Raw genomic sequence first — 16833 nt, forward strand, 5'->3', positions numbered from 1 at the left:
AACTAAACAGAATTTGATTTACGAGTAACCTAACACATGGTTTTGAAAACTAGGGTGCAAATCTAACTATCACAACACATTCAAGTTAGTTGCACGGAGCAAGGAACATAAACTTTCTTCTGGAATATTTTTTACCTCCGCATACATTCCCCCACACATTTTTTCAGCACTCCTCCCTCTCACACAACACTACATATTAATCAATTAGTTAGTCAGTTTTGCTTATTAAAGTTTTTGTAATCAAAATTTTGGTTTATGTGTATATCAGATATGAATACTCGCAGCATACGAAAGCAAGAATTGTGATTGTTGAAGCGGTGGTTTTCTTTTCCATTCATGATTTTTTTGAAAGTACATTTTCGATTTGAAACTCAGTCCTAGTGGCATCTCCAACTTGTGTTAGTTTTTAATAACAAGGAACATAATATACATTGTACCCAAAAACCCAAATATTTGAACATAGATAAGAATTGACATTGATCATAATATGAAATACTAGACAAAAATATATCGCGATACACTAAAGTATTCCCCAACTACATTTATAATTGAAAATATTGAACCCTAATTTGTCTCTACCTCTCTGTGGCTTCATAATGATTTTCAACCAATAATGAATTAATAGTTTATGCCAGTAGCTTTTTGTTTAATGCATTCAAGTCATTGATTTTGGTAACAAAAGTGCTCGGAAATTTCAATGCAACGAACTTTACAATTCATTCAAAATCAAAAATCTCATAAAGACACACAACGTTCACCAATGCTTGAAATTTCTTCACTCACCTATCTGTCAACCATATTTTGTGTTTTCTTAGAATTACCCAATCTACTATCGACTTGCTCGATGCTACTTACCCCTAAATAAAGGTTAGTTGAAGAATTAATCCCATTTAAAAATAATTCATGAATATACGGAAAAAATGTTATGTAAAATGGAAGTGTGTGAAAGAAAATTGTGAACCTGCTACTTACCCTTAAATAAATATACGGGGAAAGGTTTATGTGAAATGGAAGTGTGCATAAGAAACTTGGGAAAGTTGAAAAATTCACTCCATTTAAAAAGAATTCTTGAATGTATGGAATAAGTTACATGAAATGTAATTGTGCAGAAATTTCCCTTACACACACTTCTTCTACAAAGCTCCCTCCCACACAATAGTACATATCAATCAATTAATTAGCAGCCTTGGCTTGTTAAAGTTTGGGGCATGAAATGTTTGGTTTACGTGTATCAACCTACACTTCTGCACCTTCCGCAAAGCACTTCTGCATCTCTCAAATTTCTAATTGGTGTAAAAAGGAAGAGCCTCCACATTCAATAAACTGTAATCACAAATTAGTTTAGCTCATGGAAAACACTTCAAGATTTAAAAATACTCACAGCATACGAAAACAAGAATCATGATTGTTGAAGTGTCAACTGTCTTTCACATTCATGATTTTTTGCAAAAATCACATAAGATCACATCTCAATTTTCAATTGAGCCTAAATGACATCTCCAACCTATATTAACTATTGATAACAAGGAATACCATACTACATTATTCTGAGATAGACTTATCCTTTTACCATGACACACCGCTTCTTGAATCCTAATTTGTCATCAATAGTGAATTAATATTGTATCCCAATAACCTTATGTTCAACATTTTGTACTTTTAATATGATAGCTAGACATGTTGTTCAGACAAAATTAAAAGTCGAAGATGTGATACTATGTGACACTAGCTTTGGAGATTAAATATTATGTAAGGAAACAAAAACTTGAACAATACTCTTAACTATTAAATGCATCCTGTAAAGAGAAAACGAACATCATCACCAAAGAAAACAATCAAAATTATTTGCACTCTGCTCTTCCAAATACCACTGATACATAATCAACCATTGAAAGTTTCTATCGAGAATTAATTGTGTCACTAAAAATAGGTTCTTTCCCCACTCTCCTAGCCATTTTCGTTTTGTACTTAGAAATTCTTTCTTTTTCAATGATGTTCTCAATGCCATTTAATTATAGATCTCTCATTTTCCTATATAATCACCACATATTACTTTTTTTCATGTAAAACATGTAACACAAGACACATCATATACACAAATGTACACCAAGTCAAAGAAACATATGAGAAGAAATAAATACAAATTCTTTGTATCGGAGATCAAATTTGCATCGGTATTTTTTATCGTCCCAATATCTGTCCTCATCAACCAATTTCATGCTAGCGTGGGTATATCGTTTTCCTCATCACTTATATGTTTCATGCTAATAGGTTCATAACGCAAATCTTCTTGTTCATTGTCAAATATAAATCATGTCCTGCCACAAAAAATTCACAAAATGCCACATAAAAATCCCAATAACCCGTGGTTATAGTTAACTAGTATATATGATTAATAGAAAACAACTCTGCGGTTAAATATCAGTCTTTTCAACATTTAATTCACCGAATATGCATGTGAGCAGGTCATCTCCTTACATATCGTTTAGATTGTATGAGTATTAAATTGCATTTACTCTGAAATGTTATGAAATGATTGTTATTATGTGAAACTATCAATAAGCATTGTAGCTGTAAACTAACTTCCTAATTGTCTTCCTACTTTTTCTCTTTACTCATGCTTCAAGCTCCACAAGTTATTTTGCGAACTCAATTTAAGTTATTTGAAATAAAGATTACCATTTGGAGACCAAATGACATCATCTACATCACCTATCATTGTTCACAATTGTGGTTCAATTGATAGAGGCAATGGAACATAATTGTAGGCATATACAATAACTAGAAAATTTCATTAACTAATATTCCTATGAATTTCCCACTACAGTTTGTGCACGGTCACGATGAAATTTGGGCTTTCAATACCAAATGCATCATATTAAATGTTTATAGATTTGTTAAGAAAGGTAATGTTTCTAGTTTTCTCATCTTAACCTGTAACAACATCCTCTTGTTATGAAATTTAATATTAATACTAGCTTCAACTTAAACACTAACTAAAATTAAAAAATGTTAATTAATTCATTAATATGTATTGTTGTGTGGGACAAAGATCTGCAGAAATGCACATAGAGAATAGAACATTACGAGGAAAAAGTTTTTGTTCCTTGCTCCACACATTCATTCTCCTACAAGACATCTTCCTCACACACATAAAAAAGACACTTCATTTAATATTCGATAATACATTAGAGGAATTTTTAGCTTAAAATTGTCCATGAAATTTTCATGTTTTCATGACATAATATGTAACCCAATAAAAATCCTATAAATTTAAAAAGAGGTACATGTAAATACTTTTTAGAGAAAAGAAGAAAACTACATTTTTAATTGTACCTTTTGTTTATCTCTTTATATGTTTACTCAAATTTTAAGTGTATACACTTGTTATATGCAAATTAAATTCTACATCCAACGAGTACCCATTATGCATACTTTTGAGAAGACCCACATTGATAAAAATTGAATATACATTAAAAAAGTGTGTTGAACATTTTTTTTTAATGTTTCTTCAGTTTTTATCAATTTGGATCTTCTCAAAAATATATTTAGTGGGTAATTGTTGAATGTGGAATTTAATTCTACATCCAACGAGTGTCTACACTTGAAATTTGAGTAAACCTATAAGGAAAAAAAACCAAAAATACAATAAAAAATTCCTCTAATGAGTATTTAATTCACAAATGTGAGATCACAAATGCACATATTATTCAAAATTCATGAATATCAAGATTAGATTTTTCTACTTTGATACCATTTTTAAATGATCAAAGCCTTTGAACATAGTAATGTGGACAACTAATCACTCACCCTTATTTCACACCCAATATACACGTAAACCAAATTTTCCATGCACCAAAATTTAATAAACCAAAACTGCTCATTAATCAATTAATATGTACTATCCTACGGAAGGGAGGTGTGCGGAGGAGGTTTGCAAATGAGAAATTTATATGGAGGACCAAAACATTGCGAAAGAAAATTTCGGTTCTTTTCTCCACATACATGTTCCCTTGTACAACACTTCTTCTTCACACACATTAAAAATGAACTCCATTTAATATTTCATAATAAGTTAATGTACATAGCATCCAGTTAGCTTGAATACCAACATTTGTTATTTCTAATTTTTAAATGATTAAATCTGTTGAACATAGTTTTGAAAACGTCACATTGAATCATCAAATCATCCTGATATCAAATAAAACGAGCCCCTGATGATCCACCCTTAAGGGGAAACGTATTCAGAAACGCAGAATATTACAAATTAATTTTTTTGTTCCTTGCTCTGTAGACTCGTTCTTCCACACAACATTCCTTTCTCACATGCATAAAAAATAAACTTCATTTAATATTGGATACTAAGCTTCTACTTAAAGTTAAAATAATTTCATATTTGCGGAATAAATTTCCCTCTGCACTCTCGTTTCTCATTAATTGATTAATATGTATTGGAATGTGGGAGGGATGTTTCCAGAAGGAGGATCAGAACATTTCAGAAGAAAATTTTTGTTTCTTGCTTTGCACACTTGTTCTCATACACAACACCTCTTAATGCGCATAAAAAAGACACTTAATTTAATATTGCATAGTAAAAAGTTTTTAATTCAAAAATGTGAAATCATAAATGTATGTATAGTATTCAGAAACTTTGAATACCAATATTCTTTGTTTCTAGTTTTTAAATGATCAAAGTTGATGAACATAGTTTTGAAAACCCCACATTAGATATCAAGTTTAACGAGCTCACATCTATCCACCCTCAAGGGGAAATGTATCTAGAGATGTAGAACATTACAAATTAAAGTTTTTGTTCCTTGGCTCACATACCCATTGCCCCACAAAACACTCATTTCTTACACAGATTACAAAGAGACTTCATTTAATATTAGATACTAAGTTTTTGTTTAAAGTTAAAATAATTTCGTATCTGGGAATAAAGTTCCCTTTGCACCCTCGTTCTCCTGCACAACTAAATATGTAAAATTTTAAAATGGAAAAAGAGATGAACACACTAGCAATATTAGTCTGACTATCAGTGTCATATCACTAATAGAGAAAATAGCCCCCCGGCAACCCCCCCCCCCACGCTTATGTAAAGGACATGCTTAGATCATTCTGTCAATGTCAGTGTCAGAGCACTCACTGATGAAATAACCACTTACAAAATTAGCCTTTTTTATTTTAAAATGATTTGTGAGGCACTTATAAATACCGAAAATAAAAATCCATCCACCAAGGGAATTATGTCACATCAAGGCTCACTCAACTAATGGAAAATTAGAAATAAGATTTCCATTAATTAGAAAATTATTTTTGAATTTATGATAAAATAGGAATATTCAACATTTTCTTGAAACTTTCGTTAAAATTGCAAACACTCGAAAAAATAATCAAGAGTCAATGGACTTTGACCACAATATGAGTGTTATAGTCCCTGGAGAGATAAGGACTAATAAATGGGAATGTCTGATGGTCACATAAAATGGGAATTACCTTGAAGAGGCGAGGCTGAGGAGATGAATGTCAAAAAAGAGATTTTCTCATTTGTTTCTTCGTTTAGTGTAGTAACCTCAAGATGAGAGGCCCTTAAATGTGGGAGGAATAGATAGAATGTGAAGTTCTAATCCGTTTTTCAAATGAAAATAATGTTCTACATGCGTAGTCTAAACAAGTTACAATTTCACCCCGAAAACAATAGAAACTATGACATGTTTTTGATAAAATTCTGTTGATTTGGGTTACAACTATTAATATTTAGGATATTGGGTGCTCTAGGGGTTCTTGATGGTGCTTAATCCATTTCTACCATCAAACAATGATTTAAACACTCCCACAATCAAATTTCTAAAATATTTTTTTGCCAGATTTTGATAAGAAATTCGTTGTCCACGCGAAATTGTGACCTAGTTACATAACGCCATGTTCCATAGGATATCAAATTCCACCATCTGTAAAGAACCTCCCATTACAAAAACTCAGGCAAGTTACCTGTCAAACATGGACTTTCTCTCATTCTCTCAAGGTACGTAAAGATTACTCCCAATACAGTAACTTTTTTTGAAAAACCAACATGTTTTATATTATAACAAGTTGTTTACATCAATCAGATATATTGTTGTGTTCAGATATATCTAACATCTAATATATGATTGAGTTTTTTACATAGTAACCCAATTGGCACAATAAAAGCCCTTGGGACTGCATTACCAAAACGAGAAAGAAAAATAAGCAGTATCAAAATAAACAATATGAAAATATAACAACATTAAAAGTAATTGTTTGATGTTCAACAACCAAAAGGAGGAATTTCCATGTGAATTGGTCTTTCGTGTCCCAATATAGTAATTTTAACATTGTTTAGGTATGCAAAAACATATTTTCACTTTGTCAATTATTTAGTCGAATGATTTTTTTTTTTTTTGCAGAACTGACCTAAGTAAGAACACTACTCCAAGGAACCACTGATTCATTACAGGGGAAATTCCAAAACATTTGGGGTCGTTAGTTAGGTGAAATTTCGTACTTTGGATTTGTTAACAAGGTAGTCTAACTAGGCCACAATTTCACCCAGAAAATAATGGAAATTATGGCAATATTTTAACAAAATTCGGTTGAATTTTTTGGAAATTCATATTACGATTGTCAAGCTTCATGATTTTGGCTACTTTAAGGGTTCTTGATGGTGTTGAATCCATTTCCAACACCAAAACAATGATTCAAATGCTCGAGCAGTCATATGTTTTGAAATTTTTCTTGTCGAATTCTGGCAAGAAATTTGTCATCTAGGTGAAATTGTGGCATCAATAGACAAACCATTGAGATAAAAACACCCTAACAATGTGAATAGGGATAATGGCTAGGAGATCAATAAAAATTGGTCGCCCCTACTAACTAAAGAGAATTAAGATATTTTCCTTCACTAACCCTTCTCTCCCTTATCCTATCTCTTTTCCTTTCTTGGTTCTTCTTTCTCTACCTATTATATCTCTTTTTCCCTTTTTCCCCTTCTCTCATCTCTTTCTCTCTACCTTTCCCTCTCAATTATTATCCTTTCTTCCTTTCATCTTATTGTCTTATTTAGTCCTTGTTTAAATTTTTCTTTACTACTTAGGAAGGATTTAGTTATATATGTAAATAATATATACTATTATTGAATTATTTATAGTACCACAAATTATATAAAACTATACTAATCACATTATTTAATCTTTTAATGAGCTATTAAAGTTAGAATAGCACAATCATTCACTATTGATATATTCTCATGTGCTTCTAAGTCTTGTTGATAGACCGGGAAAGGTCTACCAAAACTCTTCCGTATGTGGATTTCCTCTATTGATGAATAAATCCAACCATAGTAAGTAAAACAATTCCAACCACAGAAACCTATATACCTATTGATGATTCACATACGAATTGCATTGGAAATGGGACGGTGAATTCGTAAACACGAGGTACGCATTAATGTGAATTGAAAGGCAACAAATGAGAAGCATTCGAGCACGTCTAGAACTGAAATTCTTTGACAACGAGGGACCTTTTCAAAGGTCAAATAAATTACACCCGGCGGCCCCGAGCCCTGGAGACTTCATTTAATATTGGATACTAAGTTTCTTCTAAAAGTTAAAATAACTTCATGTCAGCGAAATAAAGTTCCCTCTGCACTTCGTTGCTCATTAATTGATTAATATGTATTGTCATGCAGAAGGGAGGTGTGTAGAAAGAGGATTGGAACATTGCAGAAGAAATTTTATGTTCCTTGCTCCACACACTTGTTCTCCCACACAACACTTCTTCACATGAAAAAAATAAATAAAAAAATTTAATATTACATAGTAAAAAAAATTAATTCACAAATGCACTTAGTATTCAGAAACCTTGAATACCAAGATTCGTTGTTTCTAGTTTTTAAATGATCAAAGTTGTTGAACATAGTTATGAAAACTGCACATTTGATATCAAATAAAACAAGCTCACTTTGATCCACCCTTAAGGGGAAATGTATCTAGAGATGCAGAAAATTACGAATTAAAGTTTTTCTTCCTTGATTTTCACACTCTTTGTCCCACACAACACTCATTTATCGCACATCTTTAATAAAGACTTCATTTAATATTGGATACTTATGCAGGAGCATTCAGCCCAAAGGGAAACTATTGTAAATAGTAGACATAGGGGGTCATGCATTCTTAGAATTATTTTCCTAAGTTTCAAGTTAGTTAATATTTAGACTTCTAAATGTGATTTAAATTAGATGCTCTCAAATAAATAAATAAGAGCATGAGTATTTCCATGATTTTAGAAGTAGGGAGAGCTTTTAGGCATAAAAGCAATGATTGTGGATCATTAGTGGATAAGGAGGCTTTTCTGTTTTAAAACAGAGAAAAGATAGAATAAAGCCTCAAGAGGCTTTTTGCCATATATGTATGCATGCAGAAGCTTTAGGCTTTTGATATCAACAAGTATTATAAATATGTATTTAAGTCTAAGGGCAAGAGAGAGCCACCAAAGGAGAGAAATTGGCTGTGAGGAAAGAGGCACCAGAATTGATAATCGGGCCTGTGAGAGAGTGCAACATTGACTATTAGGCCTGCGTGCCTGTATATGTGTGTGTATGTATGAGACCGAAGTCTCTCGGTATAAATTCATGCTTCTATATTAATATATGCAGTGTTTATGACTATGTCAAAACAGAGGAAGTTTGTTGATTGTGCTTACGCTATATGTTTATTCATTGTGTGTTGAAAGAAAAAGCTTTCCTTATACTTTTCGTATGATGATTAATTAAGTCTTGGTGCTTAATTCATTCTTACAGAGTGGTTTTTATTCAACTGCTGCTTCCGCCGGTCTTTTGAGTCTTTTATGAAGATAGTATATAATCCTGTTTACACAGGGGATTAAGGATTTCCCTTAAGCGGAAGTGGGCGGACGCGAAATTATATTAAGGTTGGTCCAGACCCATATCGGGTCCGAAACTCAACATCGCATCGGAGAAGGGCTTAGAACAGTTTTGTAGAATCCCCGACATATACCGGAGCCGAAGTTATATTATAGAGCCAGCATATAAGGAGATCGGGTCCGAAAGGGCCTTCAGCAGTGCGAAGCTCCGACATATATATCGGAGCCGAAAAGATTATAAAGTCTATTGTAAAGCCATATCGGGTCCGCAGAACCCTTAGAGCGCATCGGAGCAGCGGGGGTAGTAATCAGCGAAAAGAACCGGACCCGAAATTATTATAAAAGTCAGCAGAAAGGGACGTCGGGTCCGTCATTTCGGAGGAGGGGAGTTCTTATTTGTGGCGACCGCCGATATCCGGACACGCCGAAATATATATACCACAGCATATAATCCTTTCGGGTCCGAAAGGAACCTTGGCACGATTAAGCGGCGAGCTCCGAAATCCGGAGCCGAAGTATTATATAAAGGAGTATAAAAGTACATCAGGTCCGCACCTCATCGGAGGTCAGGCCTTAAGAGTTTGTTGCGGTTGCGAAATCCGGACCCGCCGAAATTTCTGAAGGCGGATATATAAGGTTTGAAGTCCGAGCGTTGGAGTTAGAGCGGGTTATGGTTAGTTCTATGTATCGACATATGTTATATGATATATAGCCGCGGGGGTTAAGGTATATATATATAAAGCCTGCGTGATGGTTGATTAAAGGCTCGGTGGCTTTCGATGGTTGATTATAAAGCGCTGATAAAAAGGTGGCTGTGATTCTAAATAAGCCCATGGTTCATAAAAGGCTTAGAGCCTAAGCTGAAGCTTCCGATAGGACTTTGTGGCCATATCCACAGGTCCAAGGTTTGAGAATTTATATAAGAAAGGGGATTTTGGGCTTGTACCAGATCTCTTTTCATCAGGTGGTATCAGAGCAGGGAAAGTTTCCTGCGGGGGAAAGAATTCCAGAAAGGAAAAGTTGATATCAGAGAAGGATTGAGGTAAAAGCAGCACTACTGTCAGAACAAAAAAAAATAAAGCAGGGAAGATTTCTGTGAAAAGGAACATGCACACAGGAAAAGGCAATGAGCTGAATGATGGAAGACTACAGTGGGAGATGTAGCAATCCAACAAAGGATTGAAGTAAACAGGAATAGAGAATTCCTTAAAGGAAAGAGAAAGCAAGATTGCTTAATGTGAATTCTAGTTGGTTTCTCAAGCAGAGGACAATCCATTCAAGGTGCAGAAGAATGAAGGTAATATGTTATGCTCTGTTTTAAATTAAGAGCGTGTTTTATGTTAATGCACAGGTGGTAGCAAGAGAAGCTATGAGAGAAGAACCAAGTGAGTTCTTAAAGACAGAGTAAGGAGAATACTCTTATAGAGAAGTGGCAGTGAACCTGAAGAATCCAATAAGAAATTGGATAGAGAGGACAACTGAAGTGTTCTCAGGAGAGAGTAGGAGATTGCAGAAGCCTAGAAGGAGCAAAGGTGTTGCTCAGGAGAAGGTTCCAGACAGAGAATCGTGCTTACCAAAAGATTAAGTAAGGAGAACTTAGTGAGGTAAGATTGCAGCCAGGAGGACTAGCTATTGCAGAGGCTTGTTGCAAAGGAGAATCAACAAAGGTTGAAGAAAGTTGCAGATGAGAGAAGCCTGAAAGAGCAGTGGAGAATGCTCGAAAGGTTCCAGCAGAGGACCGGTGATTACCAAAAGACCAGATCCGGAGGGAAGGTGAGGTAAGTGGCAGCAAGAGATTTTGCTGTTGTAGAGACTTGATGCAACTCATGGGTGAGAAACTCATGGCGGAGAAGATGACTACTGATAGTCATAGTAGAGGTTCAGGAAAAAGCCACAATAGAGGACATAAGAAAGAGGATGCCAAGGTAAATGGCAAGAAGATAAGTCAAGAGGAAGTTGAAATGGAAGAATACATTTGTGAACCAGAACAAGGAGAATTTCTGGGAGATAGTGAAGATGAAGGCTTGAAGACTGAAACTTCAAGTAAGACCAAAGGGTCATATATTCTTAAGTCTGACAATTTGTGGATGTTTGCAGGTGAAAGACAATTGGATGATATTGTCATGAAGAAGGAAAGATACCAGCAGAATCAAAATTCTGTTATGGAAGAGCATGAGGTAGATAGGCCTTATATACAGCTAGAGAAGGTGATCATGGAAAATTAGAGAAGAGGTCTAGAGAAATGGCACAGAAATGGGGTGACTGCAGAAGTTCGAGAAAGAGAGATTGCAGTAATGAAGGTACAATTGCAGGTGCTGGAAGAATGGCTGCAAGAGCAGAAAAATCAAAATAGAAAATGGATCTTTCCACTGAAGGGAAAGAGAGTGATTTGGCGACAATTGCAGAGGAAGTTGGGGAAAAGTGAGATTGCCTTGATAAAAGAGGAACTTAGATTTCTTGTGCCAGAGATGGGAATTGAAGATTCCAAATGCAGATTTGATCGGAAAGAAGCAATGGAGGAAGCAGTCAAGACTAAAAAGCCTTGTGGTTTTAAAACTAATGAGTTGCGCATGTTTGCAGGTACAGAATAAGGAGATAAACAAGCTTTAGAGTTTGTGCAAGAAGAATTGAACCTGAAGGCTGTTCAGATCGATAATGAGTTAGCAAGATCTCAGAAGGAGATGGAGAAGAAGGAGTCTAATCAGGATGTTGACGCAGAAAGAGAAGGACTAGCTGATGATTGGTCAAACACTAGTGGAGGTGTGGAAAATCGTGTGAAATTTCCAAGGTCTACTCCTAATGAAGTTGTTGAATTGTATAGGAAACTAGATCTCCAGATAAGAGAGTTGGAGAGACAGAGGACTTATTGGATGAAGAAACAAGGGAAGAAAGTTTTTATGAATGACAGTCATGAAGCATAAGATGGTAAGAAGGAAAGACTAGCTAACAGTCTCATGGTGGAGGAAAATCAGCATACTGATGTGATGATAGAGAAGTGGGAAAAGAACTCAGAGCAGCATACTGAAGTATTGTCAGAGAAAGTTGAGGAGAAAGCCAGTGAAGATTTCTTGAGTCCTGAAAAAGACTTGGAGCTACAAAGAGAAAACTTCGTAACTGAATCGACAAGTGAGACCAGTGAGTCTTGTGATTTTAATGCTGACAATTTAATTGTGTTTACAGGTAATAAAGAAGAAAGTCCATCATTTGGAATTGTCTTGAGGGAAGAAGACAAATATTATAATTTACAACATGTTGGTGAAATGCTTAAGAAGAAGTGGTTGAAATGTTTGCTGGAGACATTTGAACCGGAGAAAGAAGTTGCAGTTGAAATTGCAGGTGATGAGAAAAGGAATGTTGCAGAGGGACAGGAAGTTTGGGAGGCAACAACATGTGGGGTGGCATTTGCAGGAGTAAAACCAATGTTATCAACCATCGGGAAGATGACAGCTGAAGCAACATCTATGGCGGCAGCAATAGGAAGTGAAAGCAGCAGCAGTAGGTTGGACATAGAGATTGAAATTATCAGAAGACTGATGATGAAGGTGTCTCCGAACCAGCAGACAGCAGCAAGAAAGAAGAGGAACTTCAGCAAGCGAAAGACCGCAAAAGATTGTGAAAGCATAGTCAGTGGGGCAATGCAGCATAAAGTTTGGAAACCTGGAGAAAGACAACAAATAATAGCCGATGATAACTTGCAGAATAAAGTGTGGGATCCAGGAAGATCAAGACCACAAGACACATGATCAGGAGATCATGAAAATTTTCTACCTTGGGAGTTGCAGCTCACAAGTTAAAGATATTACGAAGACCAGGAGAAGCATATGACCAAGAGGTTATAAATTTTTGTGCCTCGGGAGTTTGATGCAGGAGCATTCAGCCCAAAGGGAAACTATTGTAAATAGTAGACATAGGGGGTCATGCATTCTTAGAATTATTTTCCTAAGTTTCAAGTTAGTTAATATTTAGACTTCTAAATGTGATTTAAATTATATGCTCTCAAATAAATAAATAAGAGCATGAGTATTTCCATGATTTTAGAAGTAGGGAGAGCTTTTAGGCATAAAAGCAATGATTGTGGATCATTAGTGGATAAGGAGGCTTTTCTGTTTTAAAACAGAGAAAAGATAGAATAAAGCCTCAAGAGGCTTTTTGCCATATATGTATGCATGCAGAAGCTTTAGGCTTTTCATATCAACAAGTATTATAAATATGTATGTAAGTCTAAGGGCAAGAGAGAGCCACCAGAGGAGAGAAATTGGCTGTGAGGAAAGAGGCACTAGAATTGATAATCGGGCCTATGAGAGAGTGCAGCATTGATTGTTAGGCCTGTGTGCCTGTATATGTGTGTGTATGTATGAGACCGAAGTCTCTCGGTATAAATTCATGCTTCTATATTAATATATGCAATGTTTCTGACTATGTCAAAACAAAGGAAGTTTGTTGATTGTGCTTACGCTATATGTTTATTCATTGTGTGTTGAAAGAAAAAGCTTTCCTTATACTTTTCGTATGATGATTAATTAAGTCTTGGTGCTTAATTCATTCTTACAGAGTGGTTTTTATTCAACTGCTGCTTCCGCCGGTCTTTTGAGTCTTTTATGAAGATAGTATATAATCCTGTTTACACAGGGGATTAAGGATTTCCCTTAAGCGGAAGTGGGCGGACGCGAAATTATATTAAGGTTGGTCTAGACCCATATCGGGTCCGGAACTCAACATCGCATCGGAGAAGGGCTTAGAACAGTTTTGTAGAAGCCCCGACATATACCGGAGCCGAAGTTATATTATAGAGCCAACATATAAGGAGATCGGGTCCGAAAGGGCCTTCAGCAGTGCGAAGCTCTGACATATATATATCGGAGTCGAAAAGATTATAAAGTCTATTGTAAAGCCATATCGGGTCCGCAGAACCCTTAGAGCGCATCGGAGCAGTGGGGGTAGTAATCAGCGAAAAGAACCGGACCCGAAATTATTATAGAAGTTAGCAAAAAGGGACGTCAGGTCCGTCATTTCGGAGGAAGGGAGTTCTTATTTGTGGCGACCGCCGATATCCGGACCCACCGAAATATATATACCACAGCATATAATCCTTTTGGGTCCGAAAGGAACCTCGACACGGTTAAGCGGCAAGCTCCGAAATCCGGAGCCGAAGTATTATATAAAGGAGTATAAAAGTACATCGGGTCCGCACCTCATCAGAGGTTAGGCCTTAAGAGTTTGTTGTGGCTGCGAAATCCAGACCCGCCGAAATTTCTGAAGGCGGATATATAAGGTTTGAAGTCCGAGTGTTGGAGTTAAAGCGGGTTATGGTTAGTTCTATGTATCGACATATGTTATATGATATATAGCCGCGGGGGTTAAGGTATATATATATATATAGCCTGCGTGATGGTTGATTAAAGGCTTGGTGGCTTCCGATGGTTGATTATAAAGCACCGATAAAAAAGTGGCTGTGATTCTAAATAAGCCCATGGTTCATAAAAGGCTTAGAGCCTAAGATGAAGCCTCCGTTAGGACTTTGTGGCCATATCCACAGGTCCAAGGTTTGAGAATTTATATAAGAAAGGGGATTTTGGGCTTGTACCAGATCTCTTTTCATCAGATACTAAGTTTCTGTTTAAATTTAAAATAATTTTGTATCTGCAAAATAAAGTTCCCTCTGCACCCCCGTTCTTCTGTACATCCTTCATTTCACATAGATTCACATGTCTATGCAATTGTTCTCCCATACAACTAAATATGTAAAACTTTAAAATGAAATAATAGATAAATGCACTACCAATACATGTCTTACTATTAGCATAAGATCACTAACCAATAAAATGCCTCCCACTTACGTAAATCATTTATTCAGAGCATTCTATCAATGTCAATGTTAGATCACTCATCCACAGAATTGACACTTACAAATTAATACTTTTTTATTTTAAAATGATTTGTGAGGCACTAACAAATACATAAAATAAAAATCCCTCCACCAAGGGAATTATATCACATCAAGCCTCCCAGCCAATGGAAAATTAGAAATAAGACTTCGAGAAATTAGAAAATTATTTTTGAATTTACGAGAAAATATGAATATTCAACATTTCCCTGAAACTTTGGTTAAAATTGCCAAAGCTCTGCAAAATAATTGAGAGCCAATGGACTTTGACCACAAGACGAGTTCTATAGTCTCTAGTGAAACATGGACTAATATAATGAGAACATCTGACGATCACATATTAATATGGAAATTACCTTGAACAAGCGAGACTGAGGAGATGAATGTCAAAAAAAAGTTTTCTCGTTTCTTTGTTCGTTCAATGTAGTAACCTAGAGATGAGACGCCTTTATATAATGTCATCCTCTATAATTTAATAGGTATATAACAAACTAGAAGCATAATAACATACATATTAAATTCAAACATATCAATTAAAGATAATTTCAATACATAAACAAATAAAGTTTAAATAGGATTTAAAATGCACATGTAGCAGGTGAAGATGGTCCACTATCTATAACATGATCGTCAATAAAGATAGAAACACTACTTCTAACACTCTGACTAGTGTCAGAGTTAGGATCTACGAGTGGAACATGCATTGTTGTTGGGCTACGTGATCTATAAAGAGCACGATTGTGTATAGTAGATCCCCCCACACTCCTACATCCTACAATTCGGGTGCATATAAGATATGGCTATGCATATTACGCACAATACATATAAAATAATAATAATAAAATGTTTACTAAACTATTACATATAATACAAAACAATTACATATGAACATATAAAACAATCCAAAAAAAAAATGTTGACTTAGAAATAATGTTGATAATAAAACCATTTCTAAACTCAAGTAGAATAATCTAGCTTTGAAGTCCTAAACTTTAGATTCACTTTTTTGATAATTTATCAACCAAAGTATTGAGTTTCATGTAAACACAATTGTAAAAACTGATCAAATTCACCTTCACACCTTTTCCCATTTTTAAATAATGCATTTTATTCATAGAGCATAAATATGTAAATATATATGTACAAAATTGAAATAAACCTATTTGCAAAACTAATAAAACTTCATGCCAACAAAATACTCCATTAGACTATAAGTTCTTATAATGTTTGACTTTCACACATGACATGTACTAGGTGCAATGGTAAAACACACTATATAATGAAATAATATGGTACATATTAGAAGAGTCAAAATGATTTTATTCACTTTAAATGCACTTTTCATCATAGATTTAATATATGTATCAATAATGCATTGTTGAAACTTGAACTTGTACATATAGTTATATAATTATATAGTTAAATATTATAGTTATAATTATATTATGTTATAATTATGCTACATGCTTCGCTATGTTATATTATAGTTATAATGTTATGTTATACATTTATAGTTATTTATAGTCAAGTTACATAGTTAAAAATATAATTATATATTTAACTTAGTATAATTCTAATATAGTTATGCTATCTATCTATATATAATTATTTAGTAATATAATTTAATATATATTATATAGATATGTTATTATAGTTATATCTAGTTAATATAACATAACACTATAATATATATATATATATATATATATATATATATATATATATATATATATATATAAAGTTAAATAGTTATAGAACTGTTATATCTTATATATAGTTATAACATTTAAATATATATAGTTTATGTTAAATGTTATATATATAATTTAATTAAATAACAAACGTTTTTCTTTTTGGACTTTTAACTTAGTTAATATTTTATGTAAGTAACTAATTTTTAAAACTAATTGTCCTATATTTATTATTAAAAAAATATTAAAATATAAATTAATTTAAATTTAAAATTAAAAGAAAAAATTATTTTATTTGATAAATAGATGTTTATAATGAGCAACCATATTCATTATGTCAATCTTAAGCTCATAATT

The sequence above is a fragment of the Pinus tabuliformis genome, chromosome X (genome assembly GCF_031772625.1).
Source record: "Pinus tabuliformis cultivar Carrire ecotype Pingquan chromosome X, CPIR1, whole genome shotgun sequence".
Lineage (NCBI taxonomy): Eukaryota > Viridiplantae > Streptophyta > Pinopsida > Pinales > Pinaceae > Pinus > Pinus tabuliformis.